Below are 7,413 nucleotides of genomic sequence, written 5' to 3'. Positions count from 1 at the left end.
TTTCATACCATTTCTAAATATTACACAAAACTAAGCAATTTCCGCATGAAAATATTCAGATTTTTTGGGGTCCCATAAATTTTCCAGATTTTCCCAGATCCCATAAAAACCATAAAGGTGGCCATTTAATGAGTCCCATAGTTTAATCCCTATGAATTGTTCCCAGTTTTGGTTTCACACATCCTATGATGTGGGTCTCTGTGTTTTTGCTGTAATTAACCCGCGTGTGTGTGTGTGTGTGTGTGTGTGTGTGTGTGTGTGTGTGTGTGTGTGTGTGTGTGTGTGTGTGTGTGTGTGTGTGTGTGTGTGTGTGTGTGTGTGTGTGTGTGAGAGAGAGAGAGAGACAGAGAAAGAGGGAGTGGGGGGACTGTGTTGAGGTCTGTCAATTTACTGAGCATGATGGGACATTCAACAGGCGTAGAGCTGGTAGACAGACTCTCCAAAAAACATCTAATGATCACAAACTCCAAGTGAGTTTGTTGTGGTCAGAGGTCTAACAGTCTTATGATGTGGCAACAAGACATAAAATATAGAACACACACATTGGCCCACCTGGTCCTTTATCCGTGTTATGTGTGTGTGAGACAACAAAGGCGTAAAACACCACACACTTTCACACAGACCACATTTAACTTTTTATAATCCCCCATGTAAGCAGTTCTGAATGCAATGTCAAATCTACCACAGAACTTTAAAGATGCTTCATAATATGTAGATGTATATTTCTGTACGTTCTTCCAGTAACGTTAATAGAATGTTCATTCAGAGTTATCTGGCCTTTTATTATGGTCTTCTTATTACAGAAACGCTATGCATTGAATCGACCGCATGTTGCTTAACACACAAAAAAAATGTGTTACCATTTAAGAGACGTTTCTCACATGACATGGGCTGATATTTTTATCTTTACTTTTGAGAACATTATTAAAGGCCAGATAACTCTGAATGCATTGTATTAACGTTACTGGAAGAACGTTTGTTCATAACTTTGAGAGAACCATTCTATAATGTTAGTTAGGTTTGGAGTAGATTCCCTGTTAGCTGGGCGATCATTCATGAATTCATGATTCGTTTTATTATGTCCGTCATGTGACTAGTGAACAAAAAACGCCGGAAGTGATCTAAAATTTTGGATTTCCCATAATTATGGCTTCATCATAAAGATTTCCTAATTTGAATGATCAAATTGCATATGTGAATGTGTATGGGGAGTTTGGAATTTGGAACTATGAATTAAATTACCTTAATAAAGATTAGTTCACTTTGCTGAACGAGACCTGATAGAGTCAGTAAAATGATCCGAACTTCCCATCAGATTCAATTTTGAAAAGTCAAGCTTTAATTTTTAAACATAGAGAGAAAATACTTGCATCCCAAAATCACTCCATTAAAGGCACAACAGAACGTCTCGGTTACATATGTAACCCTCGTTCCCTGAAGGAGGGAATGGAGGCGTAGTCAACGTGTCGACTGATTGGGATCACGCTTAGAGAGTCTGTCGTCTTTGAGTATTGTTAAAATGAGTCAATGTACAATGGCGTGCGAGGATTGCATCCCACGCTCTGCCCCGCAGCGCGGGTGTAAATATGGATGTGGATGCACGCACCAGTTGTTTTTCGCTGAGGAGCCGAGCGAAGCCCGGAGTCAGCGGTGGTTCAGCAATAGTTGCGATGGGACTACAAACGTAACCGAGACGTTCCCTTTCAGTTGCTCACGTTCGACGTAGTCAAAGTGTTGACTGATTGGGATTCCAATTAAAACGCCACTATTGCTGCCACCTTCCAGTGCCTAGACAAAAGCCTTCTGATCCCCCCGCATTATTGAGGCAGAGACGGGATTGAGCTTAGGCCAGGGAAGTCACGCTGTTCCACAAGACCACTGGGAAAGCGTTCCCTTTCTTTGGGAAGGAATACACTGCAAGGAAAAGCCCAAGGATTTTTAACTCAGCTGCCTGCAGTGGCTCAAAGGGATGTCTCTGCAGTGCTGTAGCATGAGAGATCTCCAAGAGGATATAGAGGGGGCGCGAGTCGGGTTCAGTCTGCCCGCTACCCTCAGGAACCTGACGATCAAGGCATGCTTTCCCCATGGATTTGCATCCACTGCACCGTGATGTGTGGTAATAAGGCACATACATTTAGAGGGTGGAGGAAGACAGCCCTCGCTCCAACCCATCTTGCAGGAAAGAAGCAGGGAGTGACCGAACACCTTCGGGGGGTCTTCTTGGTTAGAGAAGAACACCATTCAAAGAATAGGTTCCACTTCAGGGCGCAAGCATGCCTCATAGAGGGTGCTCTCGCAGAAGTGATGGTATCTACGACATTTTTGTGGTAATACCTAGAACCTCCGCGTCCCATCCTTTCAGGACCAGACATGGAGTTTTCAGAGGTCTGGATGCGGGGGCCAATGGTGCCCTGTCCCTGAGAATGTCTCAGAGGAATGGGTCAGGAAGGTCTGACGAGAGGAGCATAAGTTCAGGAAACTAGGTCCGGCTGGGCCAAAAAGGGGCAAGTTGCAAGACCTGCTCCTTCTCTTTCCTGACTTAGCACAGGGCTAAGCAAGAAGGCTCACTGGGGAAACGCATCTCTGCGGAGGCCCCGGGGCCAGCTGTGTGCCAGTGCAGAGGGCTCTCCGCTCGGTCAGGGAGTAAAACAACTGGCAAAGGAACGAGTCCGGAGAGGCAAACAGATGTAACTGTGCGGCCCTGAAGTGGTCCCTGAACAGCTGGACCGCCTGGGAATGGATCCTCCACTTCTCCCTGAGCCCCAGGCTGTTGTGAGGCCTATTTGGTGGCATGATTGAGCAGGCTGGAAAATTAAGTGGAATGAAGGGACCTCAGAAGCTTCTGACTCCTTAATTCTCCGATTCAAGACTCGCAGGTCCAAGATTGGCCGTAACATACCACCTTTCTTGGGTACAATGAAGTACGGGCTAGAGAAGTCGGTCTTCATATCGGCTGGAGGGACCGGCTCAATCACATCCTTTGCCAGTAGGACTGCGATGTCCGCACGCCTCCCAGGGGCACATTCACTCAACACAGAAGTGAAGCAAATAGCGCTGACCTGGGCGGACGCTGGCCGAACTGAATCATAAGCCGAGTCTGCTGGTACGGAGGAGCCAGCTGGTCGGGTTGGGAGCATTTTAAGCTTCTACAAACTGGCCCGGGGGACCAGGGGCACCATAGACGTACCCGGGGTGGGGCAGCGAAGACAGGAATCCAGATCGGAAGGCCCGAAGATGGCCTGAAGTGGGGTCTGAGTGTGTGGTGCAACAGTTACCTGTCTCCACATTAGATTAGATTAGATTAGATTAGATTCAACTTTATTGTCATTACACAAGTACAGGTACAAGGCAACGAAATGCAGTTTGGGTCTAACCAGAAGTGCAATAGCAGCAAGTGCAGGATATACAATGGTTCCGTAAGTGCAGTACATGGATATGTACTGAATAAATATAGCTAGATATGTACTGAATATAATATACAGATGGCTATTACTATAAACAGAATTTTTACAGATATGTACAATGAACATAATATACAGATGATTATTACTATAAACAGAGTTTACAGGTGAATGTGTACTATGAATATATATACAGATGGCTATTACTATAAACAGAATGTGAGCTTAGTATACTAATGTGATATATATAGAATGTGATAATATACAGAATGGGAGCATAATAAACAGATGGTTATTACTATAACCAGGATTTTCAGATAGATATATGTAATAAGTAAGGCTAAATGAGCATTATAACAATGGATTTAAAGTAGTGCAAATTAAGTTGGACAGAAGCTATCCGAGTAAAAGTGCAATGGAAAGTAATTGCATATTACAGTTAAAGTACGGTATTGCAATGTATATGTAAACAATTGGTACTGTAAATAAACAGTCGGCAGTGCAAATTGATATTCTAGTCAGGTGAGTAGTGCAAGATGCATATGTAAACAGTTGTTACTATGATAATAGTCAGCAGTGCAAATTAACATTATAGCATTGCAAATTGATATTCTAGTCAGGTGAGTAGTGCAAGATGCATATGTAAACAGTTGTTACTATGATAATAGTCAGCAGTGCAAATTAACATTATAGCATTGCAAATAACAAATAACCAATAACAAAATGGAGTTAGGTGTGAGGAGGGAGAGGAGAGATTATCAGTATATGAGGGGAGTGGGATCAGTGAGGGTTAGAGTTCAGTAAAGAGACAGCTCTGGGGAAAAAGCTGTTCTTTAGTCTGCTGGTCCTGGTCCGGAGGCACCTGAAACGCCTGCCGGAGGGCAGTAGAGAAAACAGTCTGTGGGCTGGGTGAGAGGAGTCCTTAAGGATGCTGCGAGCTCGGTGCAGACAGCGTTTCCTCTGGATGTGCTCGATGGCAGGTAGTTGAGTCCCAGTGATGCGCTGGGCGGTTTTCACCACCCGCTGCAGTGCCTTGCGCTCTGCAACAGAACAGCTCCCATACCACACTGTAGCACAGTTGGTCAGGATGCTTTCTATTGCACAGCGATAGAAGTTCACCAGGATATTCGAGGAAAGCTGATTCTTCCTCAGTGTCCTCAGGAAGAAAAGGCGCTGGTGAGCCTTCCTGACCAGGCAGGAGGTGTTGGTTGTCCAGGACATGTCCGCCGAGATGTGGATTCCCAAGAACTTGAAACTGGAGACACGCTCAACACCCATTCCATTGATGTGGATGGTGTCATGTGTGCCTCTTGACTCTTTTCTGAAGTCCACGATGAGCTCCTTCGTTTTGGTGGTGTTGAGGAGCTGGTTATTTTCAGTGCACCATGTGGCCAGGTGCTTGATCTCCTCCCTATAGGCAGTCTCATCGTTGTTGCTGAGGCAGTGGGGTGCGTGAGAAGGCGTGACCGGGTCCTCGAACACACTAAAGTGCTGACTGGCTAAACAAGAGGGAGCTGAGGGGTGCAAGGCTTTACAGGGTCGCACACCGCCAGTCTGGCCATCTTGGGACCCAGGAACAGAGGAATTTGCTCTTTCTTTGAAAATGTGGGTACCGCTGGCTCCACTTTTTTTGGGAGCTAGCGGCGGGAGAGACACACACAAAAACAAAGAACTCCACCCGGCCCTCTTCCGGGGGAAGGGAGTGGATCGGTGACCATCTCCAAGAGTTCCTTCGTCCATCCCTGAGTGGCCGGCTCAGGAACGCTTACGCTTACACTTGCCACCTGGCTTGGCAGAGCCTGGAGCGGGCTGGGTGTCCCACCTGTGGCTGGCTCCACACTGAGGCCTGGGTAGAGGCTGCGGTGAAGAACACTGACACACTCACTCACCATCGACACCGATCGGCTCCAAAGCCAAAGACAACTGGTGCGTGCATCCACTTTCGTATTTATACCTGCGCTGCGGGGCGGACCGTGTGATGCAATTTTCGCACGCCAATGTGTATTGGCTTGTTTTAACAATACTCAAAGATGACAGGCTCCCTAAGCCTGATCCTAATCAGTCGACATGTTGACTATGTTGAACGTGAGCGACTGAAAGGGAACTGCATACACTGATAATGCTTTGCAAAATAAACAGACAATCAGAAATAGGCTATCTAGGTTATGCTGGGATGTTACAATGTTGAGAACACATAATCAGAATTTCATCTGCAGCATATTCAAAGGAAAACTTCATGGGTTAAATAAAAAAAATTATGAAATAATTAATTCTATGTATGTGTGCTTTTTTTAAACTACACTGATCTTTAAACTTCTATTGTAAGTGTATGAGGGTTTTTGTTTTGTTTTAAAGGGCACCTATCATGCCCCTTTTTACAAGATGTAATATTGGTCTCTGGTGTCCCCAGAATGTATTTGTGAAGTTTCAGCACAAAATACCCCACAATTAATTTATTATAACCATTTGAAAATGTCGTTTTTGGGGCCTGTTATAAAAAGAGCTGTTTTGGTGTGTACCACCTTAAATGTAAATGAGCTGCATATCCCTGCCCTGCCTTTAGATGAGGGTTCATTGTGATTCTAGGTGTGTATCCTGTGATTTCTACCTCTGTGTTAACTTTCCTGTGAGTACCTTTTGAGAGTTTTTGTCTGGTGAATTACTGATCCTGTTTCTGTAGTTAGTTTATGGTCTAGTTTGTCAGTCCTAGTCTGGTCTAGTCTTGTCATTTCTTTTGCTGTTCATGTTTTGCCCCCTCGTGGGTTTTGTTTTCTCTGTTTTCTGTCTATAATAAACTTTGTGTCACTGCATCCTGTCTGCGCCGGGGTTCACCTTCCAACCTTTTTAACAGAATGAACCGACCAAAACCGAACCCAGCAGACATTACGTCCTCTTATGTCAAGCATAACTCTGATGATCTTAAGGTTTGGTGGCACAGGTCCATCGCTGACTCTAAGAGGGGCAAACTCCCGATTCCCTCCCAGGGAGAACTATCATTGAGGGAGTATGCCCGGGTCGCCAACGAGAGGAGGTTTTTCCTGCCTGATGTCCTCCTAAACCGCTACCTCATTGCGGGTCTCAACTCTCCTCCCCCCCCTGGCTGAACGGGAGAGGCTGGTTTGCCATTCGTTTGCTGATATGTTGGATTGTTTATCGAGGAGAGAGTCCCAGGGGTCCATCTTGTCATCACCACCAGTCAAGCTGCCAGTGATTCCGGAGGGTCGTGTCCTAGGTGTTGTTTCCCAGGGGGGATCAAGCTGGTCCCACTTCCACTCCCGAGACATCATCCAGACCCGAAGGTCTACTCGGCAAGCGAGGGAGACGGACCTCTTGGGAGTCAGCATCAGAGTCCTCCGTGACGGAATCAGCCCTCCTAGAGACTGATCTTCCAACCCCAGATACAGATCCCGCCATGGTTCCCCAACCACTCACCAGTCCGCCAACGGCGTCTGCACCGCGACCTAGGAAGAAGAAGAGGAGGAAGGGAGCCTCCCGTCCTTCATTTCTACTTGGACCAGAACCTGTTACTGCAAGCGCCGTTCCAAAGCCCGCTACTGCAAGCGCTGTCCCAGAGCCCTCTACTGCAAGCGCTGTCCCAGAGCCCTCTACTGTAAGCGCTGTCCCAGAGCCCTCTACTGCAAGCGCTGTCCCAGAGCCCTCTACTGCAAGCGCTGTCCCAGAGCCCTCTACTGCAAGCGCTGTCCCAGAGCCCTCTACTGCAAGCGCTGTCCCAGTACCTGCTGAGGGAGTTGCGGCCGATCTAGACGCTAAAGAGGTTCTGCAAGCAGTTTCTGCCCAAAAAGGAGATGCCTGTCTTCATTGCTGCCAAAGCCTTGTCTAACTATCTGTCTTGTCTAGTCAAGATCCTTGAGATCCCTGTCATGCCCTCAAGTCCTGTGCCCACAGAGAGCACTGTTTCCAAGTCCCCCACGGAGAGCGCTGTTTCCAAGCGTCCCACGGAGAGCGCTGTTTCCAAGCGTCCCACAGAGAGCGCTGTTTCCAAGCGTCCCAC

The sequence above is a fragment of the Siphateles boraxobius genome, unplaced genomic scaffold (assembly GCF_051911475.1).
Source record: "Siphateles boraxobius isolate OS27281-9 unplaced genomic scaffold, OSU_SipBor_1 25, whole genome shotgun sequence".
Taxonomy (NCBI): domain Eukaryota; kingdom Metazoa; phylum Chordata; class Actinopteri; order Cypriniformes; family Leuciscidae; genus Siphateles; species Siphateles boraxobius.
This window is presented reverse-complemented; position numbering follows the sequence as displayed.